This window comes from Anolis carolinensis, chromosome 2, assembly GCF_035594765.1.
Source record: "Anolis carolinensis isolate JA03-04 chromosome 2, rAnoCar3.1.pri, whole genome shotgun sequence".
Taxonomy (NCBI): Eukaryota; Metazoa; Chordata; class Lepidosauria; order Squamata; family Dactyloidae; genus Anolis; species Anolis carolinensis.
In genome coordinates this window covers 168017523-168045388 of record NC_085842.1, presented here as the reverse complement: position 1 = coordinate 168045388, position 27866 = coordinate 168017523, and the positions used below count along the sequence as shown (strand labels likewise).

General features: G+C 42.4%; 1 protein-coding gene across 5 annotated transcripts in view; it reads left to right on the top strand.

The window, feature by feature from the left end:
• The first annotated feature begins 7796 nt into the window (after positions 1-7796).
• The window catches only part of LOC100557305 (LIM homeobox transcription factor 1-alpha), a 94692-nt gene continuing 74622 nt past the window's right edge, over positions 7797-27866 (top strand). The window contains exon 1 of one of the 5 annotated variants that reach the window (XM_062971044.1): positions 7797-8192. The gene's annotated coding sequence lies outside the window, so the exon portion shown is untranslated. Of the gene's footprint in view, positions 8193-10679; positions 12895-22581; positions 23872-27866 lie in introns of those variants that run through there. The other 4 variants (XM_062971047.1, XM_008114443.3, XM_062971045.1 and 1 more) reach the window with 4 other exon arrangements.

Here is a 27866-nt window from a genome sequence, read left to right as displayed (position 1 = left end):
TTGGTGAAACTTCTGCCCTCACCAATTCCTCTCCAATGTCAGACTCAAAGACACCTGCAGTCTGAAGTTCAAACATCTATTTAATATTTACAAAGATATTTACAAACCGCAGCAAAAGCCATCGCTCAAAGCTGGCATTTTTCTTTTGCCTCTCTGCACGGCAAACGCAGCTCAACAGACATAAGAAAGCACATTCCTTAGTCTGAAGGAAGTTCCGACCTCCAAGGCCGGAATTCATGTCTCATAGGTCACAGCAGGCTGTCAGTCAAACTGGCCTGCTGTTAACTGTTTCATTGCTGAAACACACACTTGCAAAACAGCAGAAACACTTGATTTACATTTCATACACACACAACCAAAAATCCAACAATATAATCCTTGCTTTCCAGGGAATTATAAGCGCAATTGTTCTACAAGGAGACATAAGGCATCCTTGAACAGACAGCACTCACTAGTTAAACAAAATTAATATCTTAAGACTACTTTGGTGGAATCAATGAAGTTCTAGTGTGGTATAAAGGCAAATTTATAATAGACCAAAATCATGCTGTAGTACTGTAGGACTAGCATTACTTATTTGTTCCTTTAGATGGCAGTAGAGGATCATCTGCCTCCACAGCTCATAATACACTTACAAGGCCTAGGACTGGTATAATGGTCAAAAACTGCACATTCTAGGACACTGGAAACAATGTACCTCAATTTGCAAATGAATCCATTTTGTTCTCATAGTCCTCACATCATAACGCATATACCCACACACACCTACACACTTCTCCCTCCAAGATGCAGCAAAAATACACTTGGCATGAGATGCTGGGTTGGAAAACATGTAACTGGTGAATTCTGTTGACGGAGGCAGAAGTGGAGTTGTGCATTAAGAATGCAGACAGCAGTTGCACATAGTTCACTGCTCTGTGTGCATCATATACCAGCCTTCATTCATTGGCCTGTGTTGTGCAAAGTTTTTATTCTGCATGAGGATTGTGTTGTGTCAACATAATCTATCTCTGGATGTGGATATAGTTGGTCCTTTGTATTCACAGAGAGTGCACCATCCTCCACTTGAAAATATTTTTGAAAAATTAAAACAGCTATTTTTGCCTTTTTATATAAGAAACATCGCTGTATAGAGTGGGACTTGTGCCTCTATGGATTTTGGTATCTTATGGGGGTCCTGGAACCAAATCACAGCAGATACTGAAGTCCCACTGTATTTACACTATGCTGAAGAGGATGTTGGATTGGAGCCAAATAATATAGAACAGTAGAGTATTCATGATGTCACTGCAGGGAACAAATACTTCCTCCATTCAGCCCTTATTATTTGTAATTATCTAGTTGTCAATATCACATTTTTCAAGTCAATGCCTCTCTCCCTCTCTCTGTCACACACACACACAGAATGTTCTCTCTTGAAATCACCACCTACAGTTAAGCAGCATTGTGGGACTGGCAAAAGATCAGGCAATTAATTTTCCAGACACATTAAGATTTCCAGTTTATAAACCTTTATTCTGATCCACAGAAATTGCACTGAATCTTGACTCAAATTTAGAAGCTCTTTCAGATGAATTAAAACCAAGAATATGGTTATCGGGACATATATGACACTAAAAGCTAAGTACAGCCTGTTTCCTTTCCCCAACACTACTAAACACATTATTTTATTTCATTTTACTTTTCGTTCTGGCTTGCAGAATTTGCTCTACTCTCAAGACTAGGAGGGCATGGCTTTGGATCAGACTCACCAGTGAAGCAATCGAAGGACAATGAAGATGGATTGATGGCAGTGCTTACAAGCAGCCCTGTGAATGGCCTGAATCTTATTAATAATCCTAACTGAAGTAGAGCCATTTAATTAATAAGTTTGCTTTCTTTTGTCTTGCCTCAAAGTCGTAGAATTATGGCATTGTAGGGATTGTCAGTGACATTCAGTCCAACCCCTGTACACAGGAATACATACCTGAAGGACTTCTGAAAGATGCCTGCCAATCTTGTTACAACTTTCAGTGAAGTGTCCACTATCCTCCAAAGTCAATCTATTCCCCTGTTGAAAACGTCATATCACCATTAGGAAGTTCTTAATAATGTTCAGGTGGAATCTCTTTCCCTAAACAGTGAACCCATTGGTTCATCTTCTAGTCTTTGGACAAGAGGAAAACAGGCTTACTCCATTTTCTGCAGTAATTCAACAGTTGGTTTAAAGGGTCTCTTCTAGTTAAGACAAACCAAAGACATTAAGGCCAATGTTGTGAAGGATGCATCTTGTAGAATGCTAGGTGCTGAGGAAAACTGTGTTTTTTAGGTTTGAAAGACAGCGAAAATAATAGTTTTATCAAGATTTTGTTATGGGCAAGCTAGCTGTCAAGGGTTGGCATAGTTTGACATGTACTGAATTGAGAGATCCATAAGGCAATCCAGAAGTTAGATCTTTTTTATGTTTAGGTCCACCTCACTGCTGTTGCCAGCTATTTTCCATTCCACTTTCTAGCTCAAAAGAATGAGCTAGTGGCCATCCAAGAAGAAATAATAGAAAACAAAAACCTGCTAGCCCCCTAAGTAATCACCACCTTACTCTCTGTCAATGTGCATAATAAAAAGCCATATTATTTGAAACTACCCACTTGGAGTTCAAATTAAGTGGGGAAGATACAATGATGCATGTCAGAGATAGAGACCTTTTGTACTCCAGATCTTTTGGGCTACATCTTCCAGAAGCACCACCCAATATAGACAATGATAAGCAATTTTGGGAATTGTGGGGTGGTTTATTTGTTTGATATATGCTAGTTATGATAAGCATGGCATGTGTGCTAGCTTTTTTGGAACTTCATGGAAGAAAGGAAATGGAAAAAAAGATAAGAGAGCAATAAACTAAATTTGGGATACATCTTGACACAAATGTACCAATGTCTTCATTCTGTTGGACCACATTATAAATGGATATTACAGACACAATAAAAGTTCTAAACATTTAGCAGATCTCTATACACCATTTTTGTGGGGGAAATTGTAATATTTTTGCTGAATCTGGTACATATACAGTTTCAGCATCCCAGAAAACACCATTGTAAGACCTACTTATACAAGAAATCGTACTGCTCCATGATTATTGGAAGGAACCTCAGAGTCCCTCCCACATGCTAAATGATATAAAATAGACATGAATAAATAACACACATTCCACCAAAGGGAATTTATTCTTCCTTTCCCTCTGGAAGAATCCAAGGTGAACACCTAATTTATATTCTTAGCAAACAGCTTTCCTCCACTCCACCCATACCCTGGTAGTCCTTTCCTTAACATTCCCACAAACACTGAAAGAAACCAACAAGGCATAAAGGCTGCAAGCTTCCATTTAAACTTCAAAGGAGCTATCCAATGTGCTGAACCATGTCCCCAAAAGGTTTACTACCTTGGATAGTTAAAGTCTAAACCAGTGGTTCTCAACCTGTGGGTCCCCAGGTGTTTTGGCCTACAACTCCCAGAAATCCCAGCCAGTTTACCACCTGTTAGCATTCCTGGGAGTTGAAGGCCAAAACATCTGGGGACTCACAGGTTGAGAACCACTGGTCTAGACCAAACTTGAATGACATAGAAATCACCAACTGCCACTGAATATCACATTATATGAGACAATGCCTTGCTTCACAATGTCTGTGTATAGCCCTAGATTTATCCCACTCCCTCTCAATCTTCAGTGGTAAGCAAACTCCAAAGAGGTACATTAAACCAAACACTTCATTTCATTCCAGCCAATCAGTAAGTACACTTTCACATTTGAATCCCTGTTTCAGCAGCTACAGGCAGAAGCAAAACACAATATAGTAAATCCACCAAGAAGCAGAAAAAAGAAGATAGCAGAAGCAACCTGATTCATAGATGGAAGATGGTCAAGCATTTATTGCTTCAAGCATGAGAGAGACAGTGCATTTTATTTATTTATTTATTTATTTATTTATTAGTTTCTACACATTTAGAATCTTCACATCACACATTACAACTATATTACAAGTACAAACACTTAATACAATCCATTACACGTGGTAATGGATTGTAGGAACTGAAGTCCAGCAACACCTTGAGAATCACCATCTCAGTCCTTAACTTAAAGCATAAACTTCCTCAAATGGATAGGTGGACTGCTTAAACAAAAGTTGCATTCTTTATGATCTACAGATTCTTTCAAGATGGCAGACATAAAACCACATTTCAAAACCATAACCCCCATTAGTAGATACTTGGGACTGCAGTTAATTTCAAATGACAAGAAAGAAGGTTTTGATTAAACATTAAGAAGAATTATCTCACAGTAAGAACAATTCTAGTGTGAAACAGACTACACCAGAATGCAATGGACTTGCATTACTGAAGTTTTTAAAAACCAAATGAAGTTAAATGTCTGTAACAGGTTTACATTAGCTAGATGTTGAGAATTCAAATTTTGTGCTGACAAATTGGAAAGTAGTGTCTCAACAAGTCATTTGAAAGAAAATATTCACTTAGAAATCGTTGCTACACAATGGGGCCTACAAACACATTGTACATACAAGCATTAACATTTCTACACACCTTACCCATTAGCATTAGCACAAACATTAGCTTTAACCAACCTAAGAGCAAGTGTTCTGTAGCGATTTGTGCCTCTATTTCTGGTGACCTGGGTTCAAATTCGCACTTGGCCATAGAAACCCACTGGGAAGGAGGCTGAAGCAACCTCACACTGAACAAATCTTGCTTAAAAAGCCCTGTCATAGGGTTACATTAGATTAGTCATATGTGAGAAATGACTTGAAATGAAACAACAAAAACAACAACAACATCTCACGATCCCAGGAACACAGAATCTTTCATACTTGTACTTAGGACTATGATTTCATTTTAACTGCCATGACTGTATCCTATGAAATCCTGGTATTGAGGAAGAACCATTTAGAATCCTTGGCCTGATGACTCCTCACCAAACCACAAATCCTAACCCAGAATCCTATAAGATGGAACCATGGCAGCAAAGTGCAATTACAGCACCACAACCATATTGCCAGAGTTGAGGGTTCCTAAAAAGAGGTTGGAGAACCATCTGTCAGAAATGCTTTAGCTAGGGCCTTCCTGCATTGGCAGGACACTAGCTCCCTGGAGTACCTTCCAACTCTACAGTTCTATGATTCCATGATAATCATTTATTTCCACAGCAAGTATCTAAACATTGGAATTCACAGCCAGGCTAAGGAATCTCCACCCAGTGGATGGTGTCTCCAAGGTCTGGTGGGTAAAGGATCTGTAGAAAAATGTTAAACCCTATACCCCAAAAAGTTTCACCATAGAATCATAGAGTTGGAAAAGACCTTGTGGGCCATCCAGTCCAACCCCTTGTCAAGAAGCAGGAAAAATGCATTCAAATCACCCATGACAGATGGCCATCTACCCTCTATTTAAAAGCCTCCAGAGAAGGAGCCTCCACCACATTCCAGGGCAGAGAGTTCCAGTGCTGAACAGCTCTCACTGTGAGGAAGTTCTTCCTAATGTTCAGGTGGAACCTCTTGTTGGATTAAAGACTAGGCTAAAGCCCTGAGTACATTCAACTAGCCCACTTCCTCCAGCTCTCCAGATATTTCCTGTTACAACTCTAAGCTATTCATGTTATGGCCATGCTGTTTAGTGCTGTGCAAGTCAGAAGCATCAACATCAACACAGCCAAATATTTCTTTCCTCTGCTGCATTCTTTGGAATCAACAGGTCTTGCTTATGAGTACAGTGTTCCCTCACTTATCGCTGGGGTTAGGTTCCAGGACCACCTGCAATAAGTGAAAATCCGCGAAGCAGGGACACTATATTTATTTTAATATTTATACATTATTTTAGTAGTTATACACTATTTTAAGTCTTTATCAACCAATCGTGTGTTGATACATCACCTCTTTTTATTGCGTATTTATTTGATGTTGACATTATTTGCCATACAGTCAATTTCAGTTAAGGCAAACCAATGGATCAGACAGCATGGCATAGTAATTTGAATGTTGGGTTAAGACGCCAGGAGACCGCATTTCAAATCCCAGCTCAACCATGGGAGCCTACTGGGAGACCTTGGCAAGTCACACTCTCTCAACCACAGAGGGAGGCAATGTCAACATTCCTCTGAACAAATCCTGCCAAGAAAATGCTGTCTTCTTATTATTCTATGTCCTCAAGTTTTCCAACTGAGAGTTAATTTGAAAGCAAGAAACAATGAATGAGATTTCTCCAAGACACCCTGTTCTTATCAGTCTTGTTCAAATATTATAAAGCTAGGGCTGTGGTTTCCTTGAATCAATTCACCTATAACAGTGGTTCTCAACCTGTGGGTCCCCAGGTGTTTTGGCCTACAACTCCCAGAAATCCCAGCCAGTTTACCAACTATCAGGATTTCTGGGAGTTGAAGGCCAAAATATCTGGGGATGTTTCAATTGGCCACCTTGATTAACTTTGAAAAGCCTTTCAGCTTCAAGGCCTGGCTGCTTACTGTCTGGGGGGATCCTTTCTTGGGAGGTGATTAGCTGGCCCTGATTGTTTCATGTCTGGAATTCCCCTGTTTTCTGAGTGTTGTTCTTTATTTACTGTCCTGATTTTAGAGTTTTTAAAATACTGGTAGCCAGATTTTGTTCCTTTTCATGGTTTCCTCCTTAGAATTGTCCACATGCTTGTGGATTTCAGTGGCTTCTCTGCCATGGTGGTTGTTAGAGTGGTCCAGCATTTCTATGTTCTCAAATAATATGCTGTGTCCAGGTTGGTTCAATGTAGGAGAATTCTTTCCCCCACCCTGGACCTTCCGCAGATATATAAACCCCATTTGACTGGTTTCCAACAGACCTCATAACCTCTGAGGATACCTGCCATAGATGTGGGCAAAACATCAGGAAAGAATGCTTCTGGAACATGGCCATACAGCCTGGAAAACTCACAGCAACCCAGTGATTCTGTTCATGAAACCTTAGACAACATTAGGAATTGAGCATTTGTCTCCATGTCTCTAGTTCTGAAATACAGCCTAGAGAGCACCTGATGATCTCCCATCCCAGTACTAACCAGGGCTCACCCAGCTTACCTTCCAAGATCAGGCAGGATTTGGTGCCTTTAGACCAGAGAAATATTAGAGAAATAAAATGGTGAGGGGGGTGGGATAGTGATGGAGCGAATCTGAAGTCATTATGTTTTCATTATTATTTAGAAGGCCAAATTCCTACATATAAAACCAGCCTACAATAAAGTTGGGTTGCTGTGAGTTTTCCGGGCTGTCTGGCTATGTTCCAGAAGCATTCTCTCCTGACCTATGGCAGGCATCCTCAGAGATTGTGAGGTCTGTTGGAAACTAGGCAAGTGGGCTTTATATATCTGTGGAATAATGTCCAGGGTGGGAGAAAGAACTCTTGTCTGTTGGAGGCAAGTGTGAATGTCGCAGATTGTCACCTTGATTAGCATTGAATGGCCTTTCAGCTTCAAAGCCTGGCTGCTTCCTGGGGGAATCCTTTGTTGGGAGGTGTTAGCTACAATAAAGTTGATCTGACCCTCAGTTTTGCAGCCTGTGTTCTCTCCTCTCTTAAGTGTTCTGTCTGGAATGGGCCTGGGTGCGTTTCCATGCAGGTGAGTGAGTCCCAACCTGGCCCTGATGGGACTGACTCCGGATCAAGGTTGCCCCCGCCCTCCCTCCTTCCCTCCTTGACAGGCGGGTCTGTCAAGGGGAAAATCCCCCGTGTTGTGTCTGGTGGGGGATCCACTGTGCGTACACTTCCCTTCTCCACTCGGATGTTAGCTTGAGACAATAGAAGAGAGGAGGGAGGCTCGCCCACCCAGCCTCTTCGCTCTCTCCTCCTCCTCCTTCTCTCCTTCCTCCTCCTCCTCCTTCTCCTCCCGGTCTTTTCCTCCGCCGACGGGACTCAAAGCCAGCCACGAAGCTCGGTAGGTCGCGAGTGGGGACCCGAGCAGGACGGTGGGGTAGACATCGGGGAAAGGGGAGGTTTGCTCCGGTATAAGAAGAGACGTAGAAGGAGTCGAGTGTGAACACTTGGGATTCCTCCGGGATTTTTCGCTCCTCCGCGACACAGACACGCGTGGGCTGCTGGCTCCTGAAGGGCGAGGGAAAAGCAGCCTTCTTCCTATCCGAGCCGTGGGTTTTGAGTCTCTTCCCGGCCGTCTGGTCCTCAACCTCACAGGTTAGGGAACTGAGCCTTTCTTTTCCCACTTCTATCGCGCGTTTCGGTTCAATGTTACTCTCTGGCTTCTACCCCAATTGCTTAAAATGTGTTTTTAATTCGAGGAAGGATCTGTCTTGTTTTGCTAATAAAAAAAATGGATTTCTTACTGTCTTCCTCCCTTTCTCTCTCTAATGCCTCTTTTACACTGCTGTATAATCCAGATTTTTTTTTTTCGTGTCAGGAGCGGCTTGAGAAACTGCAAGTCGCTTCTGGTGTGAGAGAATTGGCCGTCTGCAAGGACGTTGCCCGGGGACGCCCGGATGCTTTGATGTTTTATCATCCTTGTGGGAGGTTTCTCTCGTGTCCGCGCATGGAGCTGGAGCTGATAAAGGGAGCTCATCCGCGCTCTCCCCGGGTGGGATTGGAACCTGGCGGCTTGCAGATCAGCAACCCAACCTTCAAGTCACAAGGCTTTAATCCACTAGGCCACATTATTGGGTTGCTGTGAGTTTTCCGGGTTTTATGGCCATATTCCAGAAGCATTCTTTCCTGACTTTTCGCCCACATCTACGGCAGGCATCCTCAGAGGTTGTGAGCTCTGTTGGAAACTAGGCAAGTGGGGTTTGTATATCTGTGGACAGTTCAGGGTGGGAGAAAGAACTCTTGTGTGAAAGTGTGAATGTTTCAATTGGCCACCTTGATTAGCATTGAATAGCTTGGCAGCTTCAAGGTCTGGGTGCTTCCTGCCTGGGGGAATCCTTGTTGGGGGGTGTTAACAGGCCCTGATTGATTCATGCCTGGAATTCGCCTGTTTTCTGAGTGTTGTTCTTTATTTACTGTCTTGGTTTTAGAGTTTTAGAGTTTGGAAGCCAGATTTTGTTCATTTTCATGGTTTCCTCCTTTCTGTTGAAATTGTCCACACATCTTGTGGATTTCAGTGGCTTCTCTGTGTGGTTGTGAGAGTGGTCCAGCATTTCTGTGTTCTCCAACAATATGCTGTGTCCAGGTTGGTTCATCAAGTGCCCTGCTTTGGCTGACTTCTCTGGTTGAGGAAGAAACCATGAAAATGAACAAAACCTGCCTACCAGTATTAAAATAAAACTCTAAAATCAAATTAAGACCACCACTCAGAAAACAGAGGAAATCCAGACAGGATACAATTAGGGCCAGCTAACACCTCCCAACTGGGCCCCTGGCGGCACAGTGCGTTAAAGCGCTGAGCTGTTGAACTTGCAGAGGTCCCAGGTTCAAATCCCGGGAGCGGAATGAGCGCCCGATGTTAGCCCCAGCTCCTACCAACCTAGCAGTTCAAAAACATGCAAATGTGAGTAGATCAATAGGTACCGCTCCGGCGGGAAGGTAACGGCGCTCCATGCAGTCATGCCAGCCACATGACCTTGGAGGTGTCTACGGACAACGCCGGCTCTTCGGCTTAGAAATGGAGATAAGCACCAACCCCCAGAGTCGGTCACGACTGGACTTAACGTCAGAGGAAAACCTTTACCTTTACCTAACACCTCACAACAAAGGATTCCCCCAGGCAGGAAGCAGCCAGACCTTGAAGCTGAAAGGCTATTCAATGCTAATCAAGGTGGCCAATTGGAACATTCACACCTGTTTCCAACAGACAAGATTTCTTTCTCCTACCCTGGACATTATTCCACAGATATATATAAACTTCCCTTGCCTAGTTTCCAACAGACCTCACAACCTCTGAGGATGCCTGCCATAGATGCGGGCGAAACGTCAGGAGATAATGCTTCTGGAACATTGGCCATACAGCTAGGAAAACTCACAGCAACCCAGTGATTCCGGCCATGAAAGCCTTCGACAACAAATCCAGATTAACTACTTTGAACTGGATTATATGAGTCTATACTGCCATATAATCCAGTTCCAAGCGGATAATTTGGATTTTATATGGTAGCATAGAAGAGGCCTAACTCCTAGGCCTAAATCTGGGAGGTATCCCAAAGGCACTCTGGAGTGTCAGGGAAGGGGAGGGAGGGAGAGGGAATAGGCGCGGAATTCACAGCCAAGACTGCAGAGTGAAGCCACTTGAACTGCTCTGCTTCCATGGCACCAGCCGTCTTTGGCAAGGAAGGCTCCAACCCTTGTGAAACTACAGCTCTCGTGATCCAGTAGTATTGAGCGAAGGCAGTTCAAGTGGGGTCAGACTGCGTGCATTCCTCCACAGTGGAGATGCGCCCAGCGACTGGTTGAGGAGATGCTTAGGAAAGAGGCGCTCCGGCCAGCTTCATTGTGCTTCTCCAGAGCCTCCAGCTCCCACACTGCCATGGTTCCTAGATGACCAACGTTGAGGGGGAAACCAATTGCCAAACCCAAAACTCCTATTGTGTTGATTCCCCTGCGATTGTTGTCTGCATTCAGGCTGGAGGGAGACCCTACCGTGGGCTTTCCTTGGCAAGAGTTCTTCTGACTGGCGTTGCCTCTGCCTTCTTCCGAGTGGCACCCACCCAAGGGTTTCCATGGCTAAGGGGTGAATTCAAGCCTGGTCTATTATTCAAACCCATACCCGCCCCTTATGGGGTTTTCCCAGGACCTGACCCTCACATTTTCAGTAGGAACTCAGCCCTAAAAACACGTAGGGAAATGTACGCTGGCAGAACTTTGGTTTAGCTTTTTGAGAGGAGAACTCTCCTTTTGTTTTGTCGAAGGCTTTCATGGCCGGAATCACTGGGTTGCTGTGGGTGTTCCTGGTTGTATGGCCATGTTCCAGAAGCATTCTCTCCTGACGTTTCGCCCACATCTATGGCAGGCATCCTCAGAGGTTGTGAGGTCTGTTGGAAACTAGGCAAGTGGGGTTTATATGTGTGTGGAAGGTCCAGGGTGGGAGGAAGAACTCTTGTCTGTTGGAGGCCATGTTGTAATTAATCACCTTGATTAGCATTGAATAAGGAGCCCCAGATTCAAACCCCGGGAGCGGCGTGAGCGGCCGCTGTTAGCTCCAGCTCCTGCCAACCTAGCAGTTCGAAAACATGCCAATGTGAGTAGATCAATAGGTACCGCTCAGGCAGGAAGGTAACGGCGCTCCATGCAGTCATGCTGGCCACATGACCTTGGAGGTGTCTCCGGACAACGCCGGCTCTTCGGCTTACAAATGGAGATGAGCACCAACCCCCAGAGTCAGACATGACTGGACTTAACGTCAGGGGAAACCTTTACCTTACCTAGCGTTGAATAGCCCGACAGCTTCAAAGCCTGGCTGCTTCCGTGAAAATCGTTGGGACTTATTTCAACTGCAAGCGCCCTCCACTCAAAGCAGACTCTGTCCTTTTACTTCCTTTGCATCTCTCTGTCTCTTTCTCATCTATCATTCTATCATATCTCTCTCACCTATCAATCATCCATCTATCTATATTCCATCTCTTTCTCTATCACCGATCAATCTATCGCCTGTATCTGTCATCGATCGATCAATCAATCTATCCCTAATCAGTCAATCGATAATCTCTCTATCTCTTTCTGTTTATTTATTTATCAATCATCTATCTTCAATCAATATCTATCGATATCAATCTATCTAACATCTCTTTCTCTGTGTGTTCATCTCTCATCTAGCAATCTATCTATTGATCTGTTGTCAAAGGCTTTCATAGTCGGAATCACTGGGTTGCTTTGAGTTTTCCAGGTTGTCTGGCCATGTTCCAGAAGCATTCTCTCCTGACGTTTCGCCCCCATCTATGGCAGGCATCCTCAGTGGTTGTGAGGTCTGTTGGAAACTAGGCAAGTGGGGTTTATATATCTGTGGAAGGTCCAGGGTGGGAGAAAGAACTCTTGTCTGCTTGATGTTGCAATTGATCACCTTGATTAGCATTGAATGGCCTTGCAGCTTCAAAGCCTGGTTGCTTCCTGCCCGGGGAATCATTTTATCTATTTATCCTCTCCCTCTCTCTCTCTCTCTCTCTCTCATAGAATCATAGAGTTGGAAGAGACCTCGTGGGCCATCTAGTCCAACCCCCTGCCAAGAAGCAGGAAATAGCATTCACCTCTCATCTCTCTATTACCAATCTATCGATTATCTCTCCATCGATTCATCTATCATTTATCTATTCTCGGTCAATCATCTCTATCTATATCATTGATCAATCTATCCACCATCTGTTCTCAATCAATATATCATCTATCTGCCTGTCCTCAATCAATCATCTCTCTATTTATTTCTATCATTGATCAATGGATCCATCAACTATCTATTCTCAGTCAATATATCATCTATCTATCTGTCTACCATCTATCTCTCTACTACCATCGATCAATCTATCATCTCTCTGTCTCATTTACCTATCCAGTATCTATCTAGCTCTTTAACTACTAGGAAGAGGGAAAGGCACCCTGTGCATTACCTTGGACTGCTCTGCCCCTTGAACTTTTGACTTGGACAAGGAGACCAAGTCTGCCTCGCCTCAGGTGCCAACAGGGCTTGGGTCGGCTCTGCTTCGTCTCCTGTCCTTTTTTCAAGCGAAGTTCCTTCCAACTGGAAGGAGCGAAGTAACGCCCTTCCTCCCGTTTTTCTCTCACTCTTTGTGGTTGGGACTTGGGGAAAGCAAGGCGTTTGAGGAGGAAAGAGGCTGCCGCCTGTTTGAAGCTCCTGCTGAGCCTCACGGGAGGAGGTTTACTTGAAAAGTAGGGTGGAAGACCCAGTCTGTTCTGTCAAGACGAGGTGGGACTTCTTGAAGAAACATAAGCCCTGGGGAAGGTGAGTTAGTTGTGCGTGTGTTTGGTCGGCTGTCTTTCTTTCAAGGAAAGAACCTTCTTCACCACCTCACTTTACATTTTGAAAATATATATAGATATAGAAGATAGATAGATAAATAGATAATAGATAGATAGACAGACGAGAGGGAGATATATAGATATACATAATGGATGACAGACAGACAGGCAGGCAGGCAGGCAGACAGGCAGACAGACATAGATTATATGTGTTGTCGAAGGCATAGATTATATGTGTTGACGTTTCGCCCACGTCTATGGCAGGCATCCTCAGAGGTTGTGAGGTCTGTTGGAAACTAGGCAAGTGGGATTTGTATATCTGTGGAAGGTCCAGGGTGGGAGAAAGAACTCTTGTCTGTTGGAGGCCAGTGTTAATGTTGTAATTAAACACCTTGATTAGCATTGAATAGCTTCAAAGCCTGGCTGCTTCCTTGAAAATCGTTGGCACTTACTTCAACTGCAAGCGCCCTCCACTCAAAGCAGACTCTGTCCTTTTACTTCCTTTGCATCTCTGTCTCTTTCTCATCTATCATTCTATCATATCTCTCTCACCTATCAATCATTCATCTATCTATATTCTATCTCTTTATCACCGATCAATCTATCGCCTGTATCTATCATCGATCTATCTATCTATCTATCTATCTATCTATCTATCTATCTATCTATCTATCTATCTATCTATCCCTAATCAGTCAATCGACAATCTTTGTGTTTACCTATTTATTTATTTATAATCTATCTTCAATCATTATCTATCTATCGATATCAATCTATCTAACATCTCTTTCTCTCTGTGTTCATCTCTCATCTAGCAATCTATCTATTGATCTGTTGACGAAGGCTTTCATGGCCGGAATCAGTGCTGTGAGTTTTCCGGGCTGTATGGCCATGTTCCAGAAGCATTCCCTCCTGATCTTTCGCCCACATCTATGGCAGGCCTCCTCAGAAGTTGTGAGGTATATTGGAAACAAGTGGGGTTTATATATCTGTAAAAAGTTCAGGGTGAGAGAAAGAACTCTTATCTGTTGCAATTGGCCACCTTGATTAGCATTGAATAGCCTTTCAGCTTCAAGGTCTGTCTGATTCCAGCCTGGGGGAATCCTTTGTTGGGAGGTGTTAGCTGGCCCTGATTGATTCAGGTCTGGAATTCCTCTATTTTTTTCAGTGTTGTTCTTTATTTACTGACCCGATTTTAGAGGGGGGGTTTTTAATTAAAAAAATACTGGTGGACAGATTTTGTTCCTTTTCATAGAAATTGACAGTTTCAACAGAAAGGAGGAAACCATGAAAATGAACAAAATCTGGCTACCAATATTAAAAAAAAAACTTTACAGGACAGTAAATAAAGAAGGACACTCAGAAAACAAAAGAATTCCAAACATGAATCAATCAGGGCCAGCTAACACCTCCCAACAAAGGATCCCCCCCTGCAGTAAGCAGTCAGACCTTGAAGCTGAAAGGCTATCCAGCCCAGAAAACTCACAACAACCCATAGATGATATGGATGGATGAATTGATGAATAGGTAGACAGAGCTCATTATATGTGCCAAGAAAATGTAGGGGGGGGGGGGTTGGGGGGGGCTGTTCGTTTAAAGCAAATTTATTTCTATTGTAAAATGAAATAGAGACAAATAATAATGATAATAATAATAATAATTTGTTTTCATTATGGGAGGAAAATGTTTGTTCAGTAGTCATCATAGGATCCCAAATACCCCAAAGGCACCACATTCCGTCCTTTTCGGGCGCTCAGCAGGGTCAGCCCTGGTTAGTTCTTGGATGGGAGACCCCCAAGAAATCCCTGGTGCCATAAACTATATTTCAGAGGAAGGAACTGGAAAATCCCCCTTTGGGTATTCCTTGCCTAAGAAGACCCCGTGGGGTGGCCATAAGTCGAGAGGAAAAGTGAAGACAAAGAGAGAGAAATGCTGTTCAATATCTGAGTATCATTGAACTTTCATGGCCATAGTTTTAAAATGGGAAAATAAGTTGCCCAAATCGTTGGCATTTCTATGCTATGCCATTGTGTTGCTATAATTCCTCGCTCAGTGGCTGTATTTACAAGCGGCCGCCGGTTCGTTTTCTGGAATGTCGGATCAAAATTAAACCAGAGCTCCAGTTATGTTCATTTTTTAAAGCTTTTGTGCGCATTTAGAGATGCAAGTCCCAGGGAAATCCATTAGGGAACTGGGCAATTCCCACTCTCTCAGCCTCAGAGGAAAGCAAGGGCAAACCCCCCACCACCACCCCACCCCACCACCCCTGAAGAAATTCCTCCCAGAAAAACCCAAAATAAGTCGCCATAAATCTGGAGTGAAGGGCACACAAACATGCACCCAGGGCTGTAGGGTTTCTAGTTTTAGACTTCACTCCATGTAAGCAGCAGCATTTCACCTGACGTGACAGCATGCGCGATGATTCCAGTTTCTGCCACTCAGTCCTCACTGAACTTGGTGTTTTCGAGTGACCAATAACAAAAAGGAGAGCAATTCTGAGGGACAAGTTTCCAGCGAGGCTTCCCAAGCAATTTTTCTATATCTCCCCATAAATCAATGCCGCACAACTGGATGGTACACAACAACAACAAATCAACAAACTACTCGTGGAAGTTGTTGTTGTGATTCGCCCGGAAAGACTTCAATATTTACTAAACCCACCCCTCCTTAAAAGGTTCTTCCTCTTCTTCTCCTGTTGGCCTCCTCCTCTTCCTTCGTTTTCTTCCTTCTTCTCCTCTTTCTTTCTTTCTTTCTTTCTTTCTTTCTTCCTTCCTTCCTTCCTTCCTTCCTTCCTTCCTTCCTTCCTTCCTTCCTTCCTTCCTTCCTTCCTTTCTTTTTCCTTTCTACCTCTCCTTCTTTTCCTCCTATTTCTTTCTTTCTTTCTCATTTCTACCTCTCCTTCTTTTCCTCCTATTTCTTTCTTTCTTTCTCCTTTCTACCGCACCATCTTTTCCTCCTCTCTCTTTCTTTCTTTCTTTCTTTCTTTCTTTTCTTTCTCCTTTCTACCTCCCCTTCTTTTCCTCCTATTTATTTCTCCTTTGTACCTCTTCTTCTTTTCCTCCTATTTCTTTCTTTCTTTCTCCTTTCTACCTCTTCTTCTTTTCCTCCTCTTTCTTTCTTTCTTTCTTTCTTTCTTTCTTTCTTTCTTTCTTTCTTTCTTTCTCCTTTCTACCTCTTCTTCTTTTCCTCCTCTTTCTTTCTTTCTTTCTTTCTTTCTTTCTTTCTTTCTTTCTTTCTTTCTCCTTTCTACCTCCCCTTCTTTTCCTCCTTTTCTTTCTTTCTCCTTTTTAACTCTTCTTCTTTTCCTCCTCTTCTTTCTTCTTGTCTTTCTCTGCCTCTTCTCCTTCTCCGTGTTTTCCTCCTTCTCTAATTCTACTTTTCATATTCCTTTCTTTGTCTTCTTTTCTTCTTCTCTTTGGCTTTCTGCTCCTCCTCTGATTCCACTTCCCATACTCCTTTCTTCTCTTCTCGTTGTCTTAGGGAGCTGCCCTGGCGAAATGGGTTAAAGCCTTGTGCCAGCTGAACTGCTGACCTGATGGTTGCTGGTTGGAATCCGCTAGACTAGGTCTAGAGGCTAATTCTCTCACACCAGAAGCGCCTTTCTGACACGATAAAAAAAATCTTTGCCTTCTCTTCTCCATTTGTTTTCCTTTTTTTTCTTCTCTTTATGTTCTTCTCTTCTCCTCTTCGAATTCTACTCAATTTCCTTTTTCTTTCTTTCTTTCTTTCTTTCTTTCTTTCTTTCTTTCTTTCTTTCTTTCTTTCTTTCTTTCTCACCCCTTCTCCTTCTTTTCCCCCCTTCTTCTTTTTCTTCTCCTCCTCCGCTTTCTCCTCCTCTAATTCTCCTCACCGTTTCTGTCCTCTCCTATCTTTGGTTTCTTTTTCTTTTCTCTTTCTCCTCCTCTTTCCACATTTCCCCAGAAATAAATGGGCGCAGCTTTCCACACAGCCATATAACCCAGAATATCAAGGCAGAAAACCCCACAATATATGCTTTGCACTGGGTTGTCTGAGTCTACGCTGTCATATATCCCAGTTCAAAGCAGAACATGTGGGATTTTATTCAGCTGTATGGAAGGGGCCTCAGTTTAAACTATGCAGCAAACACTATTAGATCTACTATCTACTAAGTGTGTGTCTATGTTAGCTGGATCAAAAGATAAGACAAAAGACAGTCTGGGAAACGGATGGACAGGTATTCAATTCGGAGTTTAGATAGATCTGGTCTTAATAATGCTACGGTAGTAATCAAGATGAAGTACTTTGCCCACAAAATGAGAAGACAGGAAAGCTTGGAGAAGAGAATGATGCTGGGGAAAATGGAAGGAAAAAGGAAGAGGGGGCGACGGAGGGCAAGATGGATGGATGGTATCCTTGAAGTGACTGGCCTGACCTTGAAGAAGCTGGGGGCAATGGCCAGGGAGCTCTGGCGTGGGCTGGTCCATGAAGTTACAAAGAGTCAGAAGTGACTGAACGAATAAACAACAACAACGTAATAATAAGGGTATATGGGTCAAAGATAATTATGCAGCAAACAGTATTAGATCTACTATCGTGAGTATGTGTCTATTCTATTAAATAAGCCTTTTAGGTTTGAGTGTTGGACTAGGAAAAATCAACTCCGCTGGGTTGTGGAAACCCGCTGGGTGACCTTGAGCAAGTCACACTCTCGCAGCCTCAGATGGAGGCGAGGGAAAACTCCCTAGGAATCAGTCTGCGCCAAGAAAACCCAATGGGGGCCTTAGGGAGGCCGTAAATCAGATAGGGCTTGAAGGCACACAACAACAAAGAGATATGGCCTAGGAAATAGAGCGTTTGAACCTGAAGCTTATTGGTCTGGGAAGGCTTTGAAAGGATTTGGCCCCAAACAGAGATCCTGTTTATTTGTACAAACGCCATTACTATATAGCAAGGGTCCCCAAACTTTTTAAATAGGGGGCCGGTTCACGATCCTTCAGACCGTTGGAGGGCCGGACTATAGTTGGCCACCGAGCAATAATAATAATAATAATAATAATAATAATAATAATAATAATAATAATAATAATAATTATTATTATTATTATTATTATTATTATTCCAGCATATCTATCTTGTTTGCTGTGTCATACAATAAAATAATAATAACAACAACAACAACAATAAAAAAAGGGTTGGAAGAGACCCTTTGGGCTATTGAGTCCAATCCCCTTCTGCCTTTGTGCACCGAAAGCACAAGCAAAGCATCCCTGACAGATGGCCACCCAGCCTCAAGTTTTATTATTATTATTATTATTATTATTATTAATAATAATAATAATAATAATAATAATAATAAAGAGGGTTGGAAGAGACCCCTTGGGCCATTAATTCCAACCCCCTTTTGCCTTTGTGCACCAAAAGCACAAGCAAAGCACCCCTGACAGATGGCCACCCAGCCTCAATGTTAATAATAATAATAATAATAATAATGTGATTTTGTGATACAAAATCCAGCATATCTATCTTGTTTGCTGTGTCATAAAATATAATAATAATAATAATAATAATAATAATAATAATAATAATAATAATAATAAGGGTTGTAAGAGAAGAAGAGATCCCTTGGGTCATTTAGTCTAACCTCCTTCTGCCCTTGTGCCATGGGGGCCGGATAAATGGCTTTGATGGGCCGCATCCGGCCCCCGGGCCTTAGTTTGGGGACCCCTGCTATATAGTATGTGCTTTGGGTTGCTGTGAGTTTTTCCGGCCCGTATGGCCATGTTCTAGAAGCATTCTCTCCTGACGTTTCGCCCACATCTATGGCAGGCATCCTCAGATGTTGTGAGGTCTGATGGAAAACTAGTCAAGTGGGGTTTATACATTTGTGGAATTTTCAGGGTGGGAGAAAGAACTCTTGTCTGTTGGAGGCAAGTGTGAATGTTGCAATTGGCAACCTTTTTGTAAAAAGCGAAAATCTCTTAAGCACCCATCGCTACCAAAAGAGGTATATATATTCGGATAGACTAAATGAGGGTATTTTCCCCTGAAAGAATAATTCTAAATCCTCTCCCCAAGACCTCTTCTGCATTGCCATATAAAATCCAGATTATTTGATGGATTTAAGGGCAATGTTGTGTCAAATAATCAATTTCAAAGCAAATAATGTATATTATCTGATCTGATAATCTGGATTATAGGGCAGTGTAGAAGGGTTCCTCCAGTCCCCTCATTTTCTAGCATTGGGTTTAACCCAATTAACTAAAGAGAGGATTGGCGACGCCGCTCCCAAAATGGGCTGTACGAGGGTGCATCTACACTGAAGAATGAATGCATTCTGACGCTACTTTAATGGTCCTGGCTCAGTGCTATGGAATCCTGGGAGTGGAAGGCTCAAGACCTTGTGAAATAGCCACTCTCAGGATCCCATAGCTTTGAGCCTTAGAAATTAAAGCGGTGTCAAACTGTATAACTTCTACAGTCTAGATGCCTCCTGAATTTCCAAACTCTTCAGAAAGGGAGACTTCGAAGGCGATGCCTTTTGCTTAAGCCTCCTTGAGAAAGCCGGGTTAGAAATAAAGTCGATACTATTAATATTGATATTATTATTATTATTATTATTATTATTATTATTATTATTATTATTATTAATACCAATATTAACAATAATAATAATAATTTATTAATAATACCAATACTAATACTACTATTAATATTAATAATAATACTTTCACTATGTAACACGATTTTTGTTCCTGGGTTATAAATGTCATTTCCCAATAAGTTCTATCATAAAAATATGGAAAAGGTGTATTAGACTGCAAAAAACTTTGTTTTTGCGGGACATCCTGCAGCACATTTTGCTATAGTTTTTCAATGGATATCTCCTTGTCACAACCGATTCAACTTATTTGGTAGCAGCCACAAAAACAAAGTTTCTGGAGCGTAACAACTCCTTTCAAAGAAAGTACCGCAGAATTAAACAGGAAATAACACTTTTAAACCAGGAACAGCACGTTTTTCAAATTTTATTACATAGTGTAATAATAATAACAACAAGATCGGGACTTCCCTTTAAAGCATTTCTCCTTCAAATTTCTCTCTCTTTGTTTTCTGTTCCTTCCACAAAATCTTCTCAGAAATAAGTGTGACATGTGAATGTTTTCAATATATGTAATGTATACCCCCTTGAGTATCTTTGTGAGAAATTCATAGATACTCAGCTTTGTTCAAGGCTTCCTAATGCTTCATTTCCCCGCTTTTGTGTGTGTGTGTCAGGAGCGACTTGAGAAACTACAAGTCGCTTCTGGTGTGAGAGAATTGGCAGTCTGCAAGGATGTTGCCCAGGGGATGCCCGGATGTTTGATGTTTTACCATCCTGAGGGAGGCTTCTCTCATGTTCCCGCAAGGGGAGCTGGAGCTGACAGACGGGAGCTCACCCCACTCCCCGGATTGGAACTACCGACCTTTGGGTCAGCAGTCCTGCCGGCACAAGGGTTTGACCCATTGCGGCAGGGGGGTCGGTTAGCTTGACAGCAGCTACACCCTACTTTAGTTTGACCCCACTTTAGCTGCCATGACTCCTGGGAGTTGTACTTTGGAAGACAAGGCTGAAGACCTTGTAAAACTACAACTCCCAGGGCGCCATCGGATTGAACCATGGCAGTGGCGTCAAACAGTGTGGATGCGCCCTGGCTCTTCCAGGAATTTGAATGTGAAGCCTAGGCTTCCCAAAAATTGTCACCGCTATAAACCTCCCGCTGCTTGCTTTATTCTCTTTTTTCCTTTTCTATATTTATGGTAGAATCACCCCAACTGAAGGTTATTTTTGAGCCTAACAGCTCAGATTCCCCAGCACTTTTCATTTCTCTTCCTCTACTTACTACCTTTGCTGCAAAGCCGAAGGAACAAGTATCCCTGTTGCGCAGGAAGATTTATCCTTAGCTGAGATACAAGGATGGTGCTTACAAAGGGCCCTTCCACACAGCCAAATAACCCAGAATATCAAGGCAGGAAGTCCCACAATATGGGTTATCTGAGTCCACACTACCATATATTCCAGTTCAAAGCGCACAATGTGGGATTTTATTCAGATATGTAGAAGGGGCCAAGGAGTTTGATATACTGGGTGGAGGTGAGTTTTCCAGGCTGATGTATTTGATGTATTTTTGCACAGTGCAGATTTCACAAGAAATGCTAGGATCCCATTCCCATGCACTCAGAAACAAGGTCCGCTTTTTCATGGCGTTCTCCTCTCCAATAACATGGTTGAGCGAGCTAGACAAACATGTTTATTTTCCCATTAGGCGTTATGTATGTATGGATCATGATATCCAGAAATCTCCTCTTCCTTCGTATCGATTTGACTTTGCTTTTTCATGAAACGGGAGCCGCTGATATTTCAAAACAATCGCCTTCGATTCAGTATAAAATCAAGCTCCAGTCGAAACAAGGAATGGAATGTTTCAAAGAATTGGGTTGTTGTGAGTTTTCCGGACTGTATGGCCATGTTCGAGAAGCATTATCTCCTGACGTTTCGCCCACATCTATGGCAGGCATCCTCAGAGGTTGTGAGGTCTGTTGGAAACTAGGCAAGTGGGGTTGATATATCTGTGGAAGGTCCAGGATGGGAGAAAGAACTCTTGTCTGTTGGAGGCAAGTGTGAATGATGCAATTGGCCACCTTGATTAGCATTGAAAGCCTTGCAGCTTCAAAGCCCGGCTGCTTCCTATTTGGGGGAATCCTTTGTTGGGCGGTGTTAGCTGGCCCTGATTGATTCCTGTCTAGAATTCCCCTGTTTTCTGAGTTTTTTATCCTAATTTTAGAGGGCCTTTTATACTGGTATTGATACTGGTATTAAAAAAAATAGTTCTCAGATTTGAATGGATAGTGGATGACTGAGATGTGCAGAAAACTAAACATCAAAAAGTGTTTTTGCGAACGGTTTTCTAACCGTGCTTAAAATGCCAAGGGTAATTTCTCCAGGTTTTTAAAAAAATTAAAACTAATTTAATTCATTTAGGTTGTGAGGTCTGTTGGAAACTAGGCGAGAGCAAATAGTATCCCGAACTTCTAAAACTAGTAACGAATGAAAGAAAACAAAATCCGGGTTTTTGTATTGTATTGTATTGTATTTTTGTGGTTTTTAACTATAAATGAATTTGAATGGAATCTATCAATACCCCGATTCATTTTTGTGGGCGCTAGAACTCAATGTCCAAGCAGGGTAGAAACGACGGGGCACATCCAACAACAGCAACAACACATACCTTATGGAAGTTGGATTGCTCTGAATTTTCCGGGCTGTATGGCCATATTCCAGAAGCATTCTCTCCTGACCTTTCACCCATATCTAGGGTAGGCATCCTCAGAGGTTGTGAGGTCTGTTGGAAACTAGGCAAGTGGGGGTTGTATATCCGTGGAATAATGTCCAGCGTGGGAGAAAGAACTCTTGTCCGTTTGAGGCAAGTGTGAATGTTCCAATTGGCCAGCTTGCTTGGCATTGAAAAGCCTTTCAGTTTCAAAGCCTGGCTGTTTCCTGCCTGGGGGAATCCTTTGTTGGGAGGTGTTAGCTGGCCCTGATTGTTTCTTGTCTGAAATTCTACTGTTTTGTGAGTTGTTCTTTATTTGTTGTCCTGATTTTAGAGGGTTTAAAAAAATACTGGTGGCCAGATTTTGTTCCTTTTCATGGTTTGCTCCTTTCTGTTGAAATTGTCCACATGCTTGTGGATTTCAATGGCTTCTCTATGTAGTCTGACATGGTTGTTAGTAGAGTGGTCCAGCATTTCTGTGTTCTCAAATAATATGTTATGTCCAAGATGGTTCATCAAGTGCTCTGCTATGGCTGACTTCTCAGGTTGAATCAGTCTGCAGTGCCTTTCATGTTCCTTGATTCGTGTCTGGGCAAAACTGCTGCGTTTGGTGGTCCCTTTATAGACTTGTCCACAGTTGCTTGGTATACGGTAGACTCCTGCAGAGGTGAGATGATCCCTCTTGTCCTTTTGCTGAACGTAGCATTTGTTGGATTTTCTTCCTGGGTCTGTAGCTAGTTTGTAGGTTGTGTTTCTTCATCAGCTTCCCTATGCGGTCAGTGGTTCCCTTGATGTACGGTAAGAACAGTGTATTGTCGAAGGCTTTCATGGCCAGATCCATTGTAAGTCTTTCAGGCTGTATGGCCATGTTCAAAAAAAGCTTTCTCTCCTGACCGTTCACCCACATCTATGGCAGGCATCCTCAGAGGTTGTGAGGTCTGTTGGAAACTAGGCAAGTGGGGTTTATATATATATATCTGTGGAAGATCCAGGATGGGAGAAAGAACTCTTGTCTGTTGGAGGCAGGTGTGGATGTTGCAATTGATTAGCATTGAAAAGCCTTGCATCTTCAAGACCTGGCTGATTCCTGCCTGGGGGAATCCTTTCTTTGCAGGTGTGAGCTGTCCCTGATTGTTTCATGTCTGGAATTTCTCTGTTTTCAGAGTGTTATTCTTTATTTACTGGTACAAACACTTTTCCTCTGGGTGGATCTTTGTCTTGTGGCTTGTTCTTGGCTTTGTTTTCTTTTTCTTCTTTTCTTTTCCTCTTTCTCCTTCTTCTTTTCCCTCACACTCCTATCTTCGTCTTCCCTTCTCCTTCCTTCCTGGTCTTGTTTTCCTTTCTCTCCTCCTCCTTCTCCTCACATTCCTTTCCTCTCCTTTCTTTTTCTCCTTCCCTTCTTTCCTTCCTGATCTCTCTCTTTTTTCCTCCCCTCCTCCTTTTTATTTTTCTCCTCCTCCTCCTCATACTCTTTTCACCCCCTTTCTTTTGCTTTCCCGCCTTCTGCTTCTCCTTTTTCTTCGGGCGTTCCTTGGCGAGGCGGCGTTGCTTTGTCTCCGCGACAATTTTTCCTTCTTCGCTCCACCAAGGAACGGCCTCTGCGCTCAATCAAGCTTCCTCGCCTCAAGCGCCTTTTAAAAACATTTCTCTCTCTTTCCTTTCTGGGAAGACAAGGCAAGAAAGATATTCAGGTGAGAGCAGGTAGACAAAAGACCTTGGTCCCGTCGAGGCAACAGACCGGGCCCAGGGGCGCTTTGGGGTTTTCTTTCTACCCGCTATTCAGACATTTCTCTCCCGCCTTGGTCTCTTTGGCTCCTCTCCCACGCTCCGTTTTCCCGCCTTTTTCCTGAGGCGTCTGGACACAGAGGGACAAAAGCCTGCACCCAAAGAATGTATACTTCTAGGTTGCTGTGAGTTTTCCGGGCTGTAAAATGGTGAGGGGTGATAGTGATGGAGCAAATCTGAAGTCATTATTATTATTATATTACAGTAGAGTCTCACTTATCCAACATAAACGGGCGGCAGAACGTTGGACAAGTGAATATGTTGGATAATAAGGAGGGATTAAGGAAAAGCCTATTAAACATCAAATTAGGTTATGATTTTACAAATTAAGCACCAAAACATCATGTTATACAACAAATTTGACAGAAAAAGTAGTTCAATACGCAGTAATGCTATGTAGTAATTACTGTATTTACGAATTTAACCCCAAAATATCACGATGTATTGAAAACATTGACTACAAAAATGCATTGGATAATCCAGAACGTTGGATAAGTGAATGTTGGATAAGTGAGACTCTACTGTATTATTATATTACAGTAGAGTCTCACTTATCCAACATAAACAGGTCGGCAGAACGTTGGATAAGCGAATATGTTGGATAATAAGGAAGGATTAAGGAAAAGCCTATTAAACATCAAATTATGTTATGATTTTACAAATTAAGCACCAAAACATCATGCTGTACAACAAATTTGACAGAAAAAGTAGTTCAATATGAAATAATGCTATGTAATAATTACTGTATTTACGGATTTAGCGCCCAAATATCACGATGTATTGAAAACATTGACTACAAAAATGCGTTGGATAATCCAGAACGTTGGATAAGCGACTGTTAGATAAGTGAGACTCTACTTTATATTATTTTATTTTATGACACAGCAAAAAGACAAATATGCTGGATTTCGTATCACAAAATCACAAGTCAAACACTTCCCAAGTGTCTAGGACTGTGTGATGTATTTTCGGGTGATACGCACAGATCCCAGTAGGGTGGTCTTTTGCAGTTGGCAGATCGTAATTTTGTCAATGCCTATTGTTTCCAAATGCCGGCTGGGATCTTTTGGCACGGCACCCAATGTGCCCATCACCACCGGGACCACCTGCACTGGTTTCTGCCAGAGTCTTTGAAGTTCAATCTTGAGGTCCTGATAGCGGCTGAGTTTTTCCTGTTGTTTTTCGTCAATGCGATTGTCACCTGGGATGGCAACATCAATGATCCAAACCTTTTTCTTTTCCATAACTGTGATGTCTGGTGTGTTGTGTTCCAGAACTTTGTCAGTCTGGATTTGGAAGTCCCACAGTATCTTTGCATGCTCATTTTCCAATACTTTTGCAGGTTGGTGATCCCACCAGTTATTTACTGCAGGGAAGTGGTACTTGAGGCATAAGTTCCAATGAATCATTTGGGCCACATAGTTGTGCCTCTGTTTGTAGTCTGTCTGTGCGATTTTCTTACAGCAGCTGAGGAGATGATCAATGCTTTTGTCAGTTTCCTTGCACAGTCTGCATTTTGGGTCATCAGCTGATTTTTTGATCTTGGCCTTAATTGCATTTGTTCTGATGGCTTGCTCCTGGGCTGCAAGGATCAGGCCTTCTGTCTCCTTCTTCAGTGAGCCATAGCTAGGTCTTCTCCTTGTCAGCGTTTCCTTAAATTTTGTTAAGGAACTTTCCATGCAATGTTTTGTTGTGCCAGCTGTCAGCTCTAGTTTGTAGTGTGGTTTTCTTGTACTGGTTTATATTATTATTATTATTATTATTATTATTATTATTATTATTATTATTATTATTATTATTATTTAGAAGGCCAAATTCCCAGCCTACAAAATATTGGGTTGCTGTGAGTTTTCCAGGCTGTATGGCCATGTTCCAGAAGCATTCTCTCCTGATGTTTCGCCCACATCTATGCCAGGCATCCTCAGAGGTTGTGAGATCTGTTGGAAAACTAGGCAAGTGGGGTTTATGTATCTGTGGAATAATGTCCAGGGTGGGAGAAAGATATTTTGTCTGTTGGAGACAAATGTGAATCTTGCAATTAATTGCCTTGACTAGCATTGAATGGCTTTTCAGTTTCAAGGCCTGGCTGCTTACTGCCTGAAGGAATCCTTTGGTGGGAGGTGTTAGCTGGCCCTGATTGTTTCCTGTCTGGAATTCCTCTGTTTTCAGAGTGGTGTTCTTTATTTACTGTCCTGCTTTTAGAGTTTTTAAAATACTGGTAGCAGAGCACTTGATGAACCAACCTGGACCCAGTGTATTATTTGAGAACACAAAAATGCTGGACCACTAAAAAAAAAAAAAAACATCATGTCAGACTACACAGAAAAGTCTTTGAAATCCATAGGCATGTGGAGAATTTCAACAGAATGGAGGAAACTGCTTTGGGTCCCATGAGGGAGAAAAGCGGGATATAAATAAAGAGTTGTTATTGTTGTTGTTGTTATTATTATTGCTATGAAAATGAACAAAATCTGGCTGCCAGTATTAAAACCTCTAAAATCAGGACAGTAAATAAAGAACAGCACTCTGAAAACAGTGGAATTCCACACATGAAACAATCTGTGCCAACTTATCACCTCCCAACTAAGGATTCCCCTAGGCAGGAAGCAGCCAGGCCTTGAAGCTACAATGCTATTCAATTAGGAAATGACATTTATAACCCAGGAAAAAAATTGTGTTACATAGTGCTATCATTCATTTGTTGTTGCTGTGTGCCTTCACGCTGACCCTAAGATGAACCTTCCACAAGGTGAGAGAGTGTGGGACTTGCCTGAGGTCATCTAATGGCTTTACATGGCTGAGCAGGGATTTGAACCGTGGTTGGAAGAGCTGTGGTGCCCAGCAACTCAAAACACTATGTCACACTGGCTTCACTCCAGAATTCAGAGCCTCCCTAAGTCAAAGCCAACCTGACAGCCATTTAAAACAACAAATGCAGTTCCCAAACTAAAAAAAAACTGCCATTTAAAGCCTGAAATCATTAAGAGCCTTTAGATAAACTAGGCATTGTGCCACCCTGCCTCTCTTTTGTCCTGCCTCACAATGCAGTCTTTGTCTTCTCCCAAGCAGTTTCAATTTCAGGAGGGCAGTGAAGCTGCAACAGATTTTAATGCAAACCTGAGAGGAACTCTCCAAGGTGCTGAATATAAGGGCCGAATAGAGTAGGAACTTTGGACAGTTCCTCAAAGTTCAGACTAAAGCCCAGAGTGAATTTGCCACCCCAATAACCTGGATATTGCTTCTTCAAGCTCTGATGAGTTCAGAAGTACTGTACTTAAAAACATGTACAGGGTTGCAGATTTAACAAAGCAAAGCTGTAAGGCTACCACCATGCTGGCATGTGCCACACAGGAATTCTCTAAAATTCCTCCAGATTTGGGCCTTAAAACTAATGTTACTCCATCCTCATCTATATTTCATATCTTTGCAGTGGTGTGAAAATAGTATGTGATAAGGAATGGTTAAACAAATCATGAAAATCTCCTATGACTACAAGGATCCCCATCCACATTAGAGACTGTTTGGTTGCATTTCTGAATGATGTACCATTCTGGTTGTGCCTTAAGATGGGTCCAAGACATCTTGCTGTCTCAGGCAAAGGGCTCACCTCCACCATCCTGCTTACGAAAGCGAAATCCAAATTCAACACTGGTGATAGGAAAGGACCTGACACCACAATGGAGAACAGAAGTCTAGCCCAGGAATCGAAGAACAAATTGCTTAGAAGCACACAATTCTGTCCGCCTAGCAAAAGAGGACAGCCAAATTGCTACTGTTATTGCTTCCCTTGTCATATCATGCCCATCACTCCCCACCCCCATCCCCAACAGATATTTTATGGCCATCTTATAGTAGGGCCAGCTCATCATTATTGCTGTTGTGTGCCTTCAAACTAACTCTG